The sequence below is a fragment of the Helianthus annuus genome, chromosome 12, assembly GCF_002127325.2.
Source record: "Helianthus annuus cultivar XRQ/B chromosome 12, HanXRQr2.0-SUNRISE, whole genome shotgun sequence".
Classification (NCBI taxonomy): domain Eukaryota; kingdom Viridiplantae; phylum Streptophyta; class Magnoliopsida; order Asterales; family Asteraceae; genus Helianthus; species Helianthus annuus.
This window is the reverse complement of record NC_035444.2, coordinates 151,084,178-151,105,349: the sequence shown is the minus strand read 5'-3', so window position 1 is coordinate 151,105,349 and position 21,172 is coordinate 151,084,178. Positions and strand designations below refer to the sequence as shown.

Genomic DNA, 21,172 nt, shown 5'->3' with positions numbered 1-21,172 from the left:
GTAAAAGGGCGAAAATCGTAAAAAGCGTCGGTTTTCGTGACATACCTTGTTTTTAGTGACTTTTTATTTTTGAAGTATTTCTCCAAACAAGCTTTTATATAGCTTTTGTTTGTTTTTGACTTCATCATCATTTTTTTTTGTCACATAAAAAGGGCGAGTTTACGAAAAACCGAGCTTGTTACTAAAATAAAGGGTGAAAAATAAAAAAGGTTTTTTTTTTTGTGGGTAAAAAGGGTTTTGGGGTAATGAAATGAAAGGTTTAGGCTCAAAGGGGCTATCTAGGGGGATTTTGGGTAGGTGGTAAAAAAAAATGAAAAATAATGGTTTAGAAAGAAAAATATGGTTAGTCCTAATGCCTCCATCACTTACTTACTTGGGTTTAAGTTGGTAAGGACCGGGAATGTATCGTCGTGGCAAGTTCTAGAGTTGTAAGAACCAAGCGGCTATTCACACAAGAAACGAAAAATGAGCATTTAGTCTAAATATGTATATTTTTATGCTCAATAAAGGCTCAAAACTCACTTTTGTGGGAATGGGTTTTTAATGTGATCAAGTATATATAATCGAATTTTTAACTAGACTTGTTATGCCGTTTCGTAATTTTCTTATGTTGGTTCTTTGTTATCACGACGCTATCGGTTGTAAATTTTTAAAAATATAACCTTTTTAGAACTTGTTATTCCCAACTTAGACTAAGACAAGTAAATGATAAAAAAATGAAAAAGTTTTTGAAAAAAATTTGGGGTGTTTAGCGGTTACAATAGAGTTTTGTGTAAGGCTTGTATTTAGGATTTGCAAAATTCAAGGTTTTAGCATCCCCCCCCCCCACACACTTAAATTACACATTGTCCTCAATGTGTCCAAAAATAAGGTTTTTGGTTGATTAGAATGTGTAAAAGTAGGTTAAAAAGCAAAGATTTATGTTACTGGCATTCTGGACACGGCCCCGTGTCCATTGGACACGGCCCCGTGGCGAACTGCCAGTAATGAAAACTTACAGAAGATGAACACGGGGGCGTGTTGGGTGGACACGGCCTCGTGTCTGGCAAATAATTACAGGTCAGTAACCAAACAGCAGGTCTGGGAGATGAACACGGGGGCGTGTCGGCTGGACACGTCCCCGTGTGGACAGTCTGTGAGCCTGAAAAACAGGTTTTATCTCCCGGTTTCTCCATTTTGGGGCTGCAAGTGCTAATGTTTAGCACTCTAACCCTTGCATTGCACCTGTTTAATCACTCAATACCAAACCAAACAAACATAAACCATCCTAAATTACCAACGTTAATTGTCTCCAAGCATAAAGTGAAAATAAAACGAAAATAAAAAACAGTTAAAGAAAGTAAATTGTTCAACAAGCGGCACGCAGGCCGTAAATTGTTCGATAGAGAAGGGTACTTAAACCTGTGGGCTTATCACCAACCTGCCCCTTGTTCCTTCAAGCCTCCGACTCCATGTCTTCATCGCTACCATTACCTCCACCCCCTTGCCTCGCCATGTACTTCCGGATGCTACCGATATCATCTTGTATATCGTTAATGTTGCGCTCGATAGCTCCAACCCGGTGGTATGTGTTGTTGGCGAGATTGTAGGTGTTCCTGGTGCACATGAGGTTTTCCTGCAAAAGATCATGTAAACTTTGAAAGTTAGGAAAACCGCCTCCTTGAGAGGAGGATTGACCCGGATCGCCCTGGGGTTGGTACTGATAATGGGGAGGTGGTGCATGAAGAACTAGAGCCTCCTGCGGGTTCCATGCATAGCCTTGTGTCCTTTGAAAGCTCACTGTCCCGTCTTCCGCCTCATAAAGTAAGTTCATGGCTCGGCAAATGTGGTAGTCAACTCGTCCCGACCATGGACTCCTTTCAAAGGACCTTGGGATATTCGTGAAATGCTTGAAAAGACGGTACACCCATCCCCCGAAGAAGATAGGTGTAGGGGCGTGAGCAAGGCGATTTAGGTGCATGTTTCGTAACAAGAGATATGGAACATCGAGAGGCTTCTGGTTGTGGATGCAGTGAAGGACAACCAAATCTTTCAACCCTACAACGCCACTACTGTCGTGACGCTGGTTCAGCGAGTAGGTGAGGAGCCTGTGAATGTAGCGGTAAAGCGGGTCCCTCAGTTTGGTACTCTTGGTGCTGCTAGGGTTGTAGATTCCTTCACCGATCTGAGCCCATGCGGCTTGACGTTCAGTTGCATCCAAGTCTCGTAACCCCCCAGTATTCTCTTCATTCCCCGATTCCTCTTCACTATATAGCCCTATGATAGATCCAAACTGTGCCATGGAGGTTGAGAACACAGTCCCTCCACATCGGAATTGGACCGCCTCATGGTCAAACGGTCACACCTTGAGTTGAAAATGAAAGTACTGTAAAACTCCATTGTGCATTGATGCACCGACCGAAGCCGGGTGTTCAATGCAACTGCCAGTGGACCTCTCACGATGTTGTTGAATCGGTCAAGTTGATTCACCATGGTTACAATTAATGCGCCTGCTGTACTTTCACCACGCCCCCGTGCCCGCTGGACACGGCCCCGTGGTGGGCAATGGAAGCTTCTACTGGTTTGTCTTTTCTGCTGCTTCTTGGGCACGGCCTCGTGTTCGCTGGACACGGGGCGTGTTCAGTCTTCTGTTTTCTCTTCTTTGCCTTGGGGGTTGCCGTTGAGGGTCCGGGCAGTCTACTTTTATTCCTTTTCTTGTATTTATGCTAGAATTAGTTGTCTTTTTGCTTCTTTTGTGATTTTGAGCTCATTTCATCCTGAAAATACAAAAGAAAGACAAAAACACTCTTTTTCCAACATTAGTACTTAAAAAGGGTTAGTTTTATGCCTTAATTGATGTGATTTATATGTTGCATTTTACACACATCAAACTTCCTGATCGAGCCGTTTAGCGAACGAGAAATTAAAGAGGCTGTTTTTGAATGTGGGGACGATAAGGCCCCGGGGCCTGACGGGATGAATTTCCGATTCATTAAACACTTTTGGAACATTTTTAAGGAGGATTTTATGAAGATTTTTGACATGTTTTATAACTCAGGCGGTATTAACTTAGGAAGTGGGGCCTCTTTTATCGCCTTAATCCCTAAAGTCAATGATCCGGTTTCCCTAAACAATTTCAGGCCAATAAATTTAGTGGGAGCGATCAGTAAGGTGATTTCGAAGGTCTTAGCTAATCGTTTGAGGTTGGTTCTTGATGAAGTTATTTCCGACACCCAGTCGGCTTTTCTCAAAGGAAGATACATTTTGGATGGTCCGCTGATTATTATTGAATTAATCTCCTGGACCAAATAGAAGAAATCTAAGGCTTTTTTCTTAAAAATCGACTTCGAGAAAGCGTATGACAATGTAAGTTGGGAGTTTGTTGTGAGTATTCTCCAACAAATGGGTTTTCATAATAAATGGTGTTCTTGGATTATGGGGGTTCTCAAATCGGCAAATTCTTCGGTCTTGGTTAACGGTTCGCCTATTTTCACATTTAGATGTGAGAAGGGTATGAGACAAGGCGATCCTTTATCGCCGTTTTTATTCTTGGTTGTCATGGAGGCTTTGTCAAGTATGATTTGCACCGCTAAAGAAGCCGAAGTTATAAAAGGGATTCCCACCCCTAATAATGGGCCAGTTTTGACTCACCTTCTTTATGCGGATGACGCTATTGTGATGGGAGAATGGTCTAGAGATGAATTATCTAACATTGTGAGAATTTTGCGTGTTTTCCATCTCTGCTCAGGTCTTAAAATTAATCTTGATAAGTCAAGTATATATGGTACTGGAGTTGGATTGGAAGAAACTGGGGATATGGCTAATGTGATTGGATGTAAGCCAGATAGTTTGCCTTTCAAATATCTTGGTCTTAAAGTCGGAGCTAATATGAATCGGATTTTGAATTGGCAACCGGTGTTAGAGATCTTCCGGGCGCGGTTGTCTAAATGGAAGTCGCATCTTCTCTCTATTGGGGGAAGGGTGGTCCTAATTAAGTCCGTATTGTAGAGCCTTCCCACGTATTACTTTTCTCTATATAAAGCTCCTAAGAAGATTATCTCAGATTTGGAATCGATGATAAAAAGATTTTTGTGGGGAGGGTCGTTGGAAGAAAAAAAGATGCATTGGGTCGCTTGGGATACGGTAACTCGTCATATAATAGATGGTGGTTTGGGTTTAAATAAGCTTGAATTGGTGAATACGGCTCTTTTAACTAAATGGGGATGGAGATTCAAATCGGAAGGCATTAACATTTGGAAAAAAGTCGTAGGAGCGATTCACTTTAATAGGAAGGGATGGGAATGCATACCTTTTAAAAAATCTCTATCCGGAGTTTGGAATAACAAAGCAAAGAATTTTATCAACACCAAGGTGGCTGCTCAGCCTATTAGAAATTATTTGAAAGGAAACGTTGGTAATGGTGAAGACACAGCCTTCTGGCTCGACTGCTGGTTGATGAACGAACCACTTAAAACTGTGTTTCCGGATCTCTTTAGATTTGAATCTGATAAGAGATGTTATGTTGCTGACAGAATCAAAGTGTTTCAGGGCGAAATCTCGTTTAATTGGAGCTGGAATTCGGATCTTTCAGTGGAAGGCCTGGACAACAGTTTTAATTTGCTATTAGGAGCAATCTCAGGTATTCAGATCACAGCTGGTAAGGATGTTTGGAAGTGGACTGCTGAAATGGATGGATGTTTTTCGGTGAAAAGCGTTAAAAGGCTGCTGAAGATGGATATCGCTGCGAATAGTAGGCATGTAGTGAAATGGAGTAAATGGCTTCCTTCCAAAGTTAATATCCATGTTTGGAGGATGGAATTGAATAAGATTCCTACAGCTGAGGCACTGATGTTCCGCAATATTGCTGTAAATGATCTGTTATGTCCGCTATGCAGTTCTGAAGCAAAGTCCGCGGACCACTTGTTCATCGCTTGTTATATTGCGTCTACGGTTTGGAATGGAGTCAGTTTGTGGTGTAAGATTCCACAAATTTTCGCGTTTTCTCTCCAAGATCTGCTCAATATTTATTCCGGTTTGGATGTGTCGGAGAAAAAGAAGGAGGCGGTTCAAGGTATTATTATGGTTTCATGTTGGAGTCTGTGGCGTTTCAGGAATAAGCTCAAGTTTTCGAATGTCCCGGTCAAGATAGAAGCTATTTTAAGTGAAATAAAGGCTTTAAGTTTCTTATGGTTTTCTAAAAGATCGAAATATAAAGGGATAGTCTGGAAGGACTGGTACTCTTTTGTAAATATGTAACTTGTTTGTAGTTTGTTTGTTTCGTCGGCCCGGCTTGGGTCGTCGTTGTTGTGAATGAAATATTACCTTTCAAAAAAAATGATTTTATGATAAAGCCTCTTTAATTCATTATTCAATTAAACCCATGCTCCATTTCTGATTGTAAGTAAATTAATGATGGCTCATATATGTGAATTTATTCACCAATGTTTCAACAGCTCTCGATCCTTTCTACTAAACAAAGAAACAAAAGAATGAATTAACTCTTTTATCATGGCAATAATAAGTTGAGTCATAAACGTTTAATGAATGTACTTGTTTTCTTGAGTGTTGATGTCATTTACTAATTAAATTTAAGAGTAAATTACAAGTTTTGTCATTTATGTTTGTCCCAAATTTCAGGCGTTGTTCTTTACCTTTAAAATTGATGAGTTTTGTCCTTAATGTTTCAAAATCCTGCATGTTATGTCCTTTAGGACAAACCCTGTTAGAATTTTCTGTTAAAGTTGGTCATGTGCCTTGTACATGAGGTTATTTTTGTCATTTTACTTACCCAAGGACTATTGAGTAAATCACTTAATATAAAGGACTAATGTGCAAAAACCATTTATATAAAAAACCTATGGAGACCAAATATTCAGAAACAAAGGGACTACAATATGATGGAGACCAAATCTTCACTTGCCACCACCATGTGCCGCCACCACCATCATATGCTGCCGCCACCACCACCGCCTTCATGTACACCACCATATTCTGCCACCACCGCCATCTTCACCATCGCCTTCATGTACACCGCGTCTTCACCACCGCCCTCATGTACACCGCCGTCTTCACCACCGCCTTCGTGACGGGGATTCGAAAGTGAGGAGGAGGTACAGGTCTAGGGTTTTGAGATTGGGGGATTTGGTAGATGATGAGGATGATGAGGAGTTGTTAGGGTTTGGATTGAGGCATTTGGCTTGGAGGCATAGGTTGGGGTTTCCGATGAGGCATCCTGATTGTATAATTTTCCGATGAGGCATCCTGATTGAACAATCCACCACCCAGGTTTTCTTAGAGATAGAAATTTTTAGAGATAGAAATTTGTTGAGATTTGGGGATTTTTTTAGTTTAGTTTTACTGTAGTTTGAGATTTGGGGATTTTTTGTGGGTGGTCGGCGGTTGGGAGAAACAGAGGGGATATAGAGACAGGTTGTTGATGCTGATGTTGGAGACGGTGGAGTGGTGATGATGGGTCAGGCGATGGTGGAGATAGTGGGTGGTCGGCGGCAGGTGAGGGTGGGAGGTGGTGGCGGCAGGTGATGGCAAGTGGGTCTGCAACTTATGAAGATGGTGAGGTATTTATTTTAAGTTAATTACATGAATTTCCCTAAAAAATGAAATTACAAAAATGCCTTCGGCACATGATCAGTTTTAACATAAAAAATTAACCGGGTTTGCCCAAAAGGACATAACGTGCAGGATTTTGAAACATTAAGTACAAAACTTATCAATTTTAAAGGTAAACTACAGCGCGTGAAATTTGGGACAAACATAAAGGACAAAACTTGTAATTTACTCTAAATTTAATCAACAATTATTGTTAACTTGATTTTGCAAATTGTAATATTTTCACATTTATATTTTTTTCCTTTATAGATAAATTAATCGTTATTTGTTTCGTTTTCATTTAAAACCATCAACCTTTAGCTATAAACCAGAAACGAGTAGATTTTAATGAAAACAATCCTAAACTGATTCAAAAGTGTAGGAATATTTATATAAAAATATGTATATTTTAGAGCATATCAAAAGCCCAAAGTGAAGAAAGTATTTATGGTCCATTTGTTTTTAAACCTTTGGATCGTGGGATGACATCTGATCCAGACAATGGCTACGACCCAATTAAAATATGGCCGTTGGACATGAATAACAAAGATTTGAATTAATACTTTGGGTCATGGGTTCATTAAAAGGCATGGTTAATAATTCGGATCCATTAAAACACTTAAATATTAATACGGGTCTATCAAAAGGAATGAATAATAATTCGGTTGTGAATTATGTTTCATTTATCACTGAATCATTTTCTGTTCAGATGATGAATTTGCATGGTGGTAGACTTGGGAGCTACGGTACATGTATGCAAAGATCTAAGGTTGTTCGAGGAATGAAAACCAATAATGATGGATCTGAATTAAGAATGGAAAACGTAGCAACCGAGCCTATCAAAGGTGCCAGGAAAGTCAAGCTTGCTAGCTTCGATAACGGGGCGAACAATATGTGAAAATCTCTGGATGTAACACTTGATTCTTCATCCCTCAACGTTGACTAGGCGAGAGACCAATCTAGTCACCTGCTTAAACTTCCTTGTATACTAGCAACGTTTCAAAATGCCCATCTTGAACTTTGAGGGTATCTGAGTCCACGTGGTCAACCTTAGTCAGCATACACAACTTGTCTACTACGAGTTATTAGATCATCGTACTTCCTCTTAAAACCGATTTTGCTTTCTTGACTATCTCCTACTAATAAAATTATTACCAAATATAGGTACGGAACACACTTTACAGATTGGTCCTCACGACACCTACTGCTTCCATCAGGGGGGATGATGATGGAGAGGGTGAAACCCAAGCGTTAATGTGTTTATATTGTGTGGTTTTATTGCGTTTTAAGCGATTATTTGTTTTGAATGCGATAACTACGAGAAATTGTGGTATTGCAGGTTAATCGCTTAAATAAGTGAAGTTAGAGTGCTCGGAGATGAAGCGGAACACTCGAAGAGGATAAGAATAGCAAAAGGTATTATTCGGGAGTCGTTTCGGGTCGGAAGATAGTTTAGAGGAAAGAGAAACACGGAAGAACAAAGTTCAAGGGCCTCATAGATATTATGTGAAAGTTGTAGTTGTGAAGAAAATATGATGGATGATGGTCGACGTAAGCTACGGTTCATGTAGCGTAGCTTTCGGTTCATTATGCTAGTCAAAGAGATATCAGAACTTGGACATCGTAGCCTACGGTTAATATAGCGTAGCTTATGGTCTGAAATTTTATCGAAGGAATAACCAGAAGCCGAGTCCCGTAACCTACGGCCTGTTTACCGTAGGTTACGACAGGAGTATGCATTGATTTGTGAGTTGACTTTATGGGACATATAAGAGGGTTTTCAAAACCCTAAACATAATTATCTAACGATTGGCCGAATTTGGGGATCAAAGAACACATCCTTGGGCATTCTTTCGCCTCTCAACATCATAATTTTCACTAAATCAATTGAAATGAAGATGAATCAATTACCCAGATGAGCGACTAATCCTTTAGTGGTTTCCTCCGGATGGAGGATTCTTGTAAGGAGACAAGTTTATGTGTTTTGATTGTATTTGAACTTGGTAATCTAAGCATCCGATGCTTTGTACCATTTTATTCGATTGATTGGATTGTAACGATTCGTTTTACTTTAAATTTTAATTCTAATTCATTCAATTCCCGAGAATTCTAGCAATTGGGATATATTTGATAGGGGTTAGGGTTGGTAATTTCAATTGATTATTTGTATGATAACCTTCTATTGTTTTGCAATCGAAGTACGTAGTCTTTGGATAATCACAATCGGTTAATTGAACTATGTAATCATGTTTATGTGACTATAGCAATCAAACACATAATTGAAGTCTATTTTGAATCTAAAATCCGGAGGAACCATTGTTTTCTTCAATTGTTTACAACTCGTAGTTAATTTAGCTTTCAAACGAACTTCCAAACACTCGATTTTACATTTTGGCAAGTAGTTTCTTAATACTTAATCCATAACATTTTCCACCATACTCCCCTGGATTCGATACCTGACTTACCCTAGCTATTTAGGTTATTTCAGTTTTTGCATGACACTCACGACAATCATCAGTGGAGTTAGTTTTTGTAAGGGAATAAAATGTAACTACTAACTAATTATCTATAATTTTGTCAAAGATGAGGGATTAAAGTGTAATCTAGATGAGCGGATTAAATTGATGGTATTTAATCACTTGATATTCTCTAGTTATTAAAAATTATGAGATAATGAGTAAGTACGTTGGGCTTTAATCACTTGTACACTAAGGCATCATCTACTTGTACCTTTTAATCAACACGTTAATACTGACCAAGACAATTATCGAAACATCGACAAAAATCAGTAGGTCGTCACAATACTTTTGGATTTTTTTAAAAGTTTATAAGATATGGCAAGAATACGTAAAAGAATTATACGTTTGTTGTGAAGGGGGGAAAATGTAACTAATTACCCATAATTATGTTAAAACTCAGGGGTTTGAGTGTAATAAGATGAGAGGCTAAAATATAATTATTATTTTAAAGACCAATTTACCCTCATTTTAAGGGTGCATTAATAAATTAAGAGGGAAAAATTTCTTTTTTTTAGATATCTTAAAATGTCGATGCATCATGCATTATAATATAGTATAGATAAGTCCCAAAGCACATCATAAACCTTCTATTTTGGGCCTAATCAATTCTATAAACTAAAACCCACTTAATTAGACATTCTTTATTCTTAAATTCTATAAATTATAAAACAAGCTTTTTGGGATATTACATGACACTAATGTACCATGAAAATCTAAATACCATGTTAGTTGAAGTACTAAACTTTTTTTCATTCTAGAAAAGACATATTTTAGGATTTTCAATGGACTATTCACACCGTTATTATTTAGTGTATAGTATATGTTTAATTATTTGTTCTGGATAGGTATAAATAATTGACCGTTACTATTTAGTGTATAGTATATGTTCAATTATTTGTGCTGGATAGGTACAAATAATTGTGAATTGAGATGAGTGGCATACATGATACGTGGCTTAATTAAGTAGGTTATTTTGATGACAAATGTTACTCTGATTATATTGCTATTCTACACTAACATATTCCTAACTTCATCTTATGCTAATTCATGAAAATCCAAATATCATGTTAGTTAGTTGAAACAATAAACTTTTTTTCTTAAAAAAAATATATAAGGATTTTCAAAGGATTATATATCTATTGCTATCTAAGGCAGTTAAATTTGCATTAGTTTAGAGAAAGTACAAATAGTTGTGGATAACTACAAATAATTGTGGATTGAGATGGGTGGCGCACGTACCGCGTAGCTTACGTAGGTATTTTTAACTACGGATGTTACATTACTTTTCTTCCTAAATCTTGTTGTGCTCTACAAACAAACAATTTTTATTTTACAACCCATGTAATACACGACACTATAACGTAATTAATATTAATATTTTCTATGCCTTCAACGGGTCTTATATGGGTTTCCAAAAATCAGGTCATAAATGATCCAATGTCACCCTGAACACGAGATCATGAAAGATTTTGTATTCTGTAACACCCAGATGCGCTCCTGAAAAACCGGCTTGATCTCAACCGGAATATATAAGTTGTAAGAGCATTCACATTGACTTCATTATGCTCATTCTTGTAATTACACTAAAAATCATTACTTTTTCTATTTTCTTTTTAATTAGATAATGTTTTTTATACATTATATTTTATCTCCTCAACTCACAACCTCTTTAAACAAATATTAAAAAAATTAATAGAGGTGAACAATGTTTCTGTATATTTACAGATTAACAATAATAATTTCTCTCTCTTTCATTCACAATCATACTTAATAATATAAGTAACATATACACAAATATACAGAAAAACCATTATGAAAGCTCTAATATACATCTTCACTTTGAATTTTTCAACGTTAGATCATTCCCATGGTCAAACTGAAAAACATGTGAAAAACATAATGCTTATATCCCGTCAAAGTGAAAAACAAAACATGTGGTTACAGTATATTACAGAAGTCCGTATAATAATTGTGACCAGAACATCGTTTTTCATGCATGGGTAATAATAATATGGGACCTCTATGAAATTCAACCATAAGAATTCGAGGTAGAAGACAAGAAGTAGCAGATTTTTAAATCCTTTATTTTCAAAGAATAAATTCTATTTGAAATGTATGAATTTTTTTTAAACAAAAAGTACATTTAGAACCGGGTCGAGTGATTAAAAATAACACTTTCTATTGGAAATGTATGAAACTAGTAAATTTCCCCACGTGTTGTGACGGGTTCGAAATTTAAAGTAACTCGAATTTGTACCATCTAATGAAAACATATTATATTTGACCCGAGTTGTTTCTGAACAAAACACGGCAAAACGCAGACAAACTAAAAACCTTCATAAAAATAAGTATCAAAACATACTATATTTAATCCGACTTATTTACAAAAGAAATTTACGTTGAAACATTAACCAATTTGAACTTATACCGACCCGTACATAAAAACAAAGTACGTAAGAAAATTAAGTTTTTTAAGTTAAAGAACCGCACGCCGCGTTACGACAACAATGAAACGTAAAGTAACTTTAATTTTTACCATATAATGAAAACGTATTATAGATGACCCGACTAGTTTTAATACAAAACTATTTGCCCATTTTCAAAAAAAAAAATTGAAACGTAAATCAACATGAATTATACTAATACATACATAAAATAAGCAAGGGTGCACGGGGCACTATGCGGAGAGGCAAGCGGTGACCCAAGTCACCGAGCGGGAACACCGCCACCATCCCCGCGGTGAGGCAAATCGGGGACCAAGATCGGTGTATGTTCACCGCACAAGAAATTGCACAAGGATCGAGATTTTAACGTTGGGCAACAGTCAAATGTTTAAAAAAAAATCAATTTTAACCAATATAAATAACCAACTTCAATCTAATTTTTTACCACACCCATTCTCAAACTTATACTCTAAAAATCTATCAAATACAACCCAAAGCCAAACCGAGCAATGGAGAACCAACCCCGCGAAGCCAAGAAAAAATCTAAGGGACGCGACTCGCAACCGTCTCGTGGTGGTTCAAGCGGTGCAAGTGCACAACCACAACCCCCCTTTCGGATATACTTCACAACCCCCGATTTTTTACCAACAACCTTCACACCCCTCCTTTTACAACACCCAACCACAACCCACTTTCGGCTATTTTCAAAATTTGTTATCAATGGATCCTCAAACCCCCGCCTTCGACCCGTATGGTTTTCGTTCCCCACAAGTTCCATCTCCACGAGAAAATGTTGAACGTCCTCTACCTATTCACGAGGACGAGGACGAGGAAGTAGTGCCCGAAACTCAAAATTTGGGCGACTATGAAGATGACACCGGCGATGATGAATATAATTTGGATGAAGACGCCGACAACGAAAAAGATGACGCTCGGGATAAAAAGGGAAAAATGGAGCGCCAAAATTGGACAAAAGTCCAAGAAGAGGCGTTGGCGAAGGCGTGGGTACATTGCTCTACCAACAAAAAGAAGGGCAATCAACAAACACGCGATGGTTTTTGGCGTAGGATTTTAGATCATTATAACGCCACCGTTGGTGGAAGTAACCGGACCGTGCATCAAGTACGGTCTAAATGGGGCCTGATGATGACGAAAATAAACTTTTTCAACGGCCTATACCAACAAGCGGTAAAAATTATGTTTTATAACGTTGTATATTTTTTAATTTTGTTTACTAAGTTCATATTTTTTAACACTTGTTATTTTATAATATGTAGGATCGCACACGAGGAAGTGGGTGTAGCGATCTCAACGTGATGAAAGTCGCTTTAAAGGAATTTAAAGATAAATATCCGAGCGGTTTTCAACATGTCGAGGCATGGGAGGTCGTTCGAAAACACGACAAATGGGCCCAAGTCCCATTGTTGGGTGAGGAAGGGGAAGGTTCGGCACAAAAAAGAAAGCCCGTTGACGTGGACCCTTCCATACCCGATATGAACGAAGACCCCTCGCCACAAAGAACACAACAGCGAGACAAGCGTCAAGCGACATCGTCCGAGGGCTCGGCCGAGTTGGCGGCACAATTCAAAGAGTACACCGCCATGAAAGAAGCGAAGCACGCGATGGAATTGGAGGCGATTGAATTGAGGAAGAAAAGAGAGTCGGAGGCTCGCGAGCTCATAACGGAACAACGCGAGACGATGAGAAACTACGCGTACGATCGAGATATGAAAACATTCCTCAAGCCGCACGACGATACTCCGCCGGAAATGTTGTCGCTCATCCTCGCCCGAAAGCGCGACATCGCTAACAAGTACGGGTGGCCGTGCAATTTCTAAAATTTTTATTTTCTAGTTTGAGTGTAATTTTTATTTTCTAGTTTGAATGTAATTTTTATATTCTAGTTTGAATGTAATTTTTATTTTTAATTTAATGAAATGTCTTTTATTAAATTTTTATTAATATTTGTTTAATTTATATACATCCATAATTACAATAAATAAAAAAAAAATAAAAAAGCAAGTCCCCTAAGAGAGGAGTGCCGCCATCAAATTGAGGGTTTGAGGAGAGTTAAGAGGAGAGTTGACATGACGCGTGCTGATTGGGTGTGTGTAAGAGAGGGGACTCCCCTAAGACTAAAGGGTATGGAGAGCCTCATCCCCAAGGGGATGGGCCGCCACGTCGGCGCCACGTAGGAGTGGTTTGGAGGGGATGAACCTAGGGAGGTGGGGGATGAACCCCTTTATGCTGTGGCGGAACTAGCTCAAAAAGTCAGGGGTATCCTATTTTTTTAGAATCAGGGTTATCATTTATATAACAGAAACAGAGTTGGGTTCACATGACCCCATGATATGTTAGCACCAACCGAAACTGCAACAAATAGTGCAAAAGCATGTGCTATTGATGCTGAAATAAGTCCCGCCGGGGTCGCTGCTCGACCATCAGTCATCTTGGCTGCAAAAAAAACACAAACTAAACTTTAGTTTGACCCATTTACCTTTTTCCTTTTTTGTTAAAATCTTTAACCCCAACTCATTCTGCCTATTAGAGAACAAACATGACGATGAAATTGTGTACAATTGAGTAAAAAATGACATCTGTAATGTAAAACAAAAATGTAGTGTAGTCAACTAACCTGAGGAACCCAGGCTCTAAGCGTCTTGTCCCACTTGTACACAGTCCCATCATCATCAATGAACTCCTCCTCACCATCTGGCGGAGATGAAGGTCTCCCGTCATCGGCAGCAACCTCGTTGTTTATAACCTCCGCCTCTGCGCTTTTCACCCCGGTTTGGCCAAAAAACTGCAGTTTTTCAGCAAAAAACGCAGGTTTTTTTCTATGAAAAACGTCAAAAAAAGATTGAGAGATGAACGAGAACGAAAGAAACCAATTGACCAATTCAAAAGCCAGTTCATGGGTCACATGCAAACAGTAGCCGCACCCATATCAGTATCACCTTCATAGTGACATTTAAAATGTAGTAATTGAAATTCAAAAATGTCATTACAGAATCTGGTGAATGCAAATGAAAAATTGAATGTCAGTGGAAGTTTGCATATGAAAGGCTTAATACACTACAAAGAAATGTAAAATTTGAGATTATATCAAATATACTTTTGGATTTCACATATTTGATTTAGTTAACTGCAAGGAAATGAATGAATTTGACATAACAACAGAAATGCATTCATTGATAATATCCTAAATAGAGCTACACTAATCCACCTAATCTAGCTAGAAATTCAACCAAGGTAGAAATTCAGTTGATGATATCTCAACCAGAGAAACACTAAATCGATAAGTGATTTAACTAACACACATATATAAAACTTAACAACAGACTTAACAATTTGCAACTTAATTCAAAAGGAGCTTAATAATTCAGGTGAGTTCCATTTCAAAGTTTTGATGTAATAAACTGCAAGCAAATGACTAATCACAAACAGTTATATTTAACCTAACTATAAATTCAAGCGATAATATCCTAAATAGAGCTATACTTAATCTAGCTAGAATTCAACCTGATTATAAATTCAGTTGATAATATCTCTCTCAAACTGAGAAACACTAAATCAACAAGAGATGGACCAAATCGTTATGAGCTAAACTGGTTTCAACCCATCCCAAACCACTTCATGAATAAAGACTCAAAACTTAAAATCCAAAAAAATTGAACAAAAAAAGCTTACATATACCAGAGGGATGGAGATGTGAAGGATGAATCGGTTGATACTTGCTGATAGCAAAATCCTTTTCAAATCGGAACCCTAGTTTCCAATAGAAGCCTATGTTTACAAATCGGAACCCTCAACGTTTACAAATCCAAACCTGTGAAGTGGGAATTCGTTAATTTTGTTGCTGGTAGTTGATGTGTGGAAGGAGAGGGGCGGGAGAAGATAGGAAGAGGTGGTGGTTGGAAATGAAGAGTGTACAGTAGTTTTTTATGTATAAAAAGTTACTGTAGCCTTTTTTTAATATTTAAGGTTAGAGTATAGATATAGTGGATAGGTTGGAGTAGGTTTTTAGAAGGTTTTTTTATATTTTAAAAATAGAGGTTAATTTGATGGAGTGGATGGGAATGCTCTTACACCCTAAAATTGACTACTAAATCTTTAAAGTTGTAGGATGGACCAGCGAATACTAATAAGTGTGAGAAGAAAAAAAAAAACAAAAAGCCACTAAGAGACAAAAAAATAAATAAATAAATAAATAAAAGAAATCAAGGTCCCAAAAGAAAAAAAAAAAAAAAAAAAAGAAAGGGATCCACGTGAATTCACTGTGCATCTAACTTCTTGTAACTTTATATAACTATTTTATGTCTTGCCAGTGTTATGGAGTAAGCGGAATATTTTTTAATTTGATAACATGTATGTCTGTATTTCAGTTATTTATACATACTACTCATAACACGATCTCAATAAAAATTACATTGAGAGATAGATAGAAATACGTTCATCAAAGAATTTTTTTTAATAAAATTTATTAATTATTAATTATAGAGTAACTTTCTTAACGTCTAGGAGTAATAACGGTTGTCCATCAATAGAAAACGATCACTAGTTCCCCGAGTTGATTTCTCACGATAGCATGGGGAAAAAACTAAACAATAAAATACTAAAAGGAAAAAAAGTAGAGAGACTAAACATGTACACCACTAGTTAACATAAAAAACAAAGTTTTTTTTTTTTAAACAAAGGGGCTAAACATGTATATCAATGAAGTTGAAGGTTTAAAAGTAAAATACAAAAAGTCATGATCAATTACTAAAAGGAATAAAAGTATAGAGACTAAACATGTACACTACCAAAGTTAAAGCAGAGAAACTAAACATAGTGGTGCTAAACGGGTCATGTTCGGGGGTTGGCAGATTCAACCCGACCCGAACCCGAAAATTTAGACGAACCTAAACCCGACCCGAACCTGAAAATCGTGTCATACATATCAACCCGAACCCGACCCGAATATTCGAAGGCCGACCTGAACCCAACCCGAAAATTTAAATTTTTAATTTTTTTAGCAAATTAATATATTAAAATTAACATCTACTAAAAAACACAAATTTATATAAGAAAATAACATTAAATCATAAAATCTTATGTCAATTTTCCTTGTTAAGTTATAACTAGTTGATGCCCCGTCCGCGTTGTGGGACGATGGCCGAATAATTCTCAACCAATTAGAAAAACAGTCATATAGTTTTGATAGGGAAAAAAACTAAAACGATGAGAAGACCGTTGTTTGAGCACAAGATAAAACAGTAATTTGTCAGGACTAATGAGCGAGCGTTAGACAGTTCCTTGACACAGAAAACAATTAAATCGAGTCAACCGATTAAAACAAAAGAACTTTTATAGTTATGCTAAAAAACCAAAACAATGGCAATACTGTAAATTTTAACTAAGGGCAATGTTGTATTTTTTTTACTGTGGTAAAATCTTAATTTTCCAAAAGCTAAAGTGATGGCAAGAGTGTAAATTTGTAGCAAGGGCAAATTTGTAAATTTGCGTCGGGCCAAATTTGTAATTTTTAACTTGGGGTAAAATCGTTGTATGATTTTGAACGAAGGGCACAATCGTACTTTTTGGTTAGAAGAAATACATAATTTTATTTTGAACTAAGGGCAAAACTGTAATTTTGAGTTGGGGGAAAAAACATAAATGTATTTTGAACTAGGAGTAACATGATGATTTTTAATGAAAGCAAATTTTTATTTTGAACTCGGGGGCAGAAACGTAATTTTGAGCTGCGGGCGAAATCGTAATTTTGAATCGAGAGCAAAATGGTAATTTTTAGCTGATAGCAAAAGCATAATTTTATTTTGATTTGGGGGCGAAAACGTAATTTTAAACTGGTTGCAAAAACGTAATTTTAAAGCGAGTATAAAATAATTAACTTGTTAGTCCAATGGGGAAGTGCCAGGAAGCTGCATGACACTATTCCCCAATTGGAAACTAATGACAAAACTGTAATTTTAAACGAGGCAAAAACTTAATTTTGAACCAAGGGCAAAATTGAAAATTTTAGCTGGGAGCAGAAAGGTCATTTTATTTTTAACTGGGGGCAAATACGTAATTTTGAACTAATGGCAAAATCGTAATTTTAAAGCGGGGATAAAATCATAAATTAATTGAGCCAATAGGGAAGTGCTAGGCAGGTGCCTGTCACTATTTCCCTTGCCGCCCCTTTCCTCCGATCAATGGGAAACACTATTACCCCCGACACTTGCTTTTGTCGTATTTAGGAAATTATAACATAAAATACATACTCAAATTAATTTATTACATAAAACGTATTCTAAAAAAATATAATATAATAAAAATGGGTTAAACGGGTCAACCCGCCAACCCGAACGGGTTGACCTGAACCTGGCCCGTTTAGCTAAATGGGTTCACGGGTTCAACCTGAACCTAACTCGAACTCGTTTAGACTAAACTCAAACCCGCAAATTTTGTGGTACATTCGTGTCGTGTCAAAAATTCACACCTCTAACCAAAGATGCATATAAATAAAGTTAACCGATAAAAAGACATCTTTTTTTTTTTCAAAACAGAGGGTCTAAACACGTACATTAGCGAAGTTAAAGGTTTTAAGATTAAATAAAAAGGCCACAACCAATAAGAAGATATCAGAAAATGGCTGACACTCCTTCATGGTCTTTGTAGCTTTTCTGAACTGAGTGTTTTTATTGCATTTTCAACTGGATTTTCATGGTGTTTTTCTAAACTGATTGTTTTATGGCGTTTTTAACTGAATATTTTTATGAAGTTTTTTCTTAACTATGTGTTCTTATGGCGTTTTTATTTGGACAAACGGTTCATGTCATTTTTTTATTTCAAAAGTATAACAATAGTATACTCGTTGGAAAGATGATAAAACACTCGATTTTATGGTGTAATTTTTTTAAATAATCACGTATAAAAAAGTTACGGGAGTTTAAAAATATAGTGAAAAATGCATGTGACTTGCATGTGCATGGTCTTTGGCATGTGAGTGATATGTGCATGGACTTTTTGACATTATTACCTTTAGTGTAAGTTAGCATTAACCCCTCATGTCAACACCAAAATTGTTCTCACCGATTTTCACACTTTTAGGTGTTTTCTCCAAATCCTGCCTCTCTCTCTCTCTCTCTATATATATATATATATATATATATATATATATATATATATATATATATATATATATATATATATATATATATATATATATATATATATATATATATATATATATATATATATATATATATATATATATATATATATATATATATATATATATATATATATAGGGCAAGGATAAATTGAAAACCCACTTGAGTTGAATAAACCCTGAAAACCCAATAATAACCATTGATTAGAGTGGATGAATGGCTAGGATGATTGTTTGCATATTTGATTATTTTTATCTCTTTCTCTCATTATTAAAATATATAATGTGTACCTAAAGGGTAAAACGGGAAGAATTTTACACTTATTTGACACAAACAAACAAAAACTCTGTATGTGTCAGATTTTGTTTCTTTTTTATGTAATTCTCTTTTTTTTCATTTTTTATATACATCAGATCCATCTGTTATTTCTTTTTTATATATATTTGTATTTGTATTGCATAAAATGTAACATACATTTTTTAATTGTCAATTTATGCCACATTTGTAATAACACGCTTTATTTCTGTAACATAAAAATATTACATAGAAACGTAACATATAATTTTTACATGATCAAATGTTACATAGAAAGGTAACATAATTTTTACATGATCAATTTTACGTCGCATACGTAACACTTTTTTTTGTAACACAAAAAAATGTAACATTCTGTTTCTGTAATAGATACTTTATTTTTTACAATAATCAGGAAAAAAAATTGACAGCACACTTTATTTTTTACAAATAATCTAGAAAAGTGTAACAATGCACTTTATTTTCTGTAACGTACATTATTTCTGTAACACAAAAAAATGTAACAAACATTTTTGCTTTGACTGATTGTTGCATTTCTAACACAAAAAAATGTAACAACACACTTTGTTTCTGTAACAATCACTTTATTTTTACAATAATCTGGAAAAAATGTAACAACACACTTTGTTTTTACAACAATCTAAAAAAGTGAAACAATGCACTTTATCTCATCTGAACAAAAAAATAAAAAAAAGTGAAACAATGCACTTCAATCATAAAATCATAAAATCAGTAATAACATTCATCTCATCTAAACAAAAAAATAAAAAAAAAAAGATGTAGATCTACGAAACACAAAAAAATGAAGATCTACAAAACACAAAGAATTGCAAATCTGAAAAGTGCAAATATGGAGGACCTTTTAGATCTGGAACATAAAAAATTACAAAAAAATGTTGGAGATCTACAAAACACAAAAAAAAATAAAGATCTACAAAAACACAAACATACTTATGGATCTGGATGATCTTTTAGATTCTGAACCTCATGTTCAACATCAAACATCTTTTGGATCATCTTCAACATCTGAAACAACATCTTCAACATCGGATTTGTTGACCACCGCCGGATCTGTGAACCGGGATCATCATTGAGGTTCGGTAACTCCGTACCGCCGGCAACATTTCGATGTTGTTGGCTGTTAGAATCAGCCATGTTAAATGCAAAATCTCTTCAATGGTGAGTAAGGATTCTCTCTTTAACACATTCTCTAAGATGTGTGAATAAATGAATGAAAAAGCTTCTGAAATCGAAGGTTGTGATAGTAAATGAATGAAAAAGCTGATGAAATGGAAGGTTGTGATAGTGAGAAGTGAGAGATGAAGAAAGTCTACAAAAGAAAGTACTATATGCATTAATGAAAAAGCATGACAAAGAAATGAAGCTTTGAAACTAGGAAAAAGAAGTCTGCGTGTGCAGACATCACCAAAGCCATCAACACATGTCAACAATTAAACATGTAAAATTACTATCCTGTCCTTGGTTCTTTCAAATAAAAGATTAAACGTGGATCAATCCTAGCCACATATTAGAGTTTTCAGGGTTTAGTCAACTGGATTGAGTTTTCTCATTATAATTAGCCTATATATATATATATATATATGTATATATATATATATATATATATATATATATATATATATATATATATATATATATAGTGGAGGGTTCAAATGAGAAGAATTTTTTTGTAAGAAGAAAAAAGAAGAAGTTTCAACCAATAAGAATGTTTTATTTTACTTCATTTAATATTTGCATCTAATTTTAATATAAGGGTATGTTGGTAAACTTACATAAATCATTAATTTGTATTCTTCCCCATTTAATAACTAACTAAATTAAATTTGTAACTCCTTTTCAAAATATATACTTTTTCCAAATTAAAAAAACAACTTAATTTAAAGTGTAGAATAAATTACTAGTTGTGTAGGATAAATTATAAGTTGTGTAGGATATATTTCAAAGTGTGTAGGATAAATTTCGACTGTGTAGGGTAAAATTCTATTATGTGTAGGGTATATGTAGGAAAATTTTGATATGTGTAGGTTTTGTAGATTATATGTAGGATAATTAATTTTTAGTTGACTAATTAATTAAAGAGAGAAAAATTAATGATATAAGTTATAAATGAAATAGTATTTTACTAATATGC

At 35.7% G+C, this 21,172-nt stretch overlaps 1 long non-coding RNA gene across 7 annotated transcripts; it reads right to left on the bottom strand.

The window, feature by feature from the left end:
• Positions 1–13,807: 13,807 nt before the first annotated feature.
• LOC110895520 lies at positions 13,808–15,498 on the bottom strand. 7 transcript variants are annotated; one of them, XR_004873777.1, is made up of 4 exons: positions 15,239–15,498; positions 14,445–14,561; positions 14,184–14,351; positions 13,808–14,002 (listed from the first exon to the last, which is right to left on the bottom strand). It is a non-coding gene; the product is annotated as an uncharacterized LOC110895520 (long non-coding RNA). The 7 variants fall into 7 exon arrangements; XR_004873775.1 differs by having other exon boundaries at positions 14,184–14,561; XR_002567213.2 differs by lacking the exon at positions 14,445–14,561 and having other exon boundaries at positions 14,184–14,385.
• Between the last annotated feature and the right edge of the window lie 5,674 nt (positions 15,499–21,172).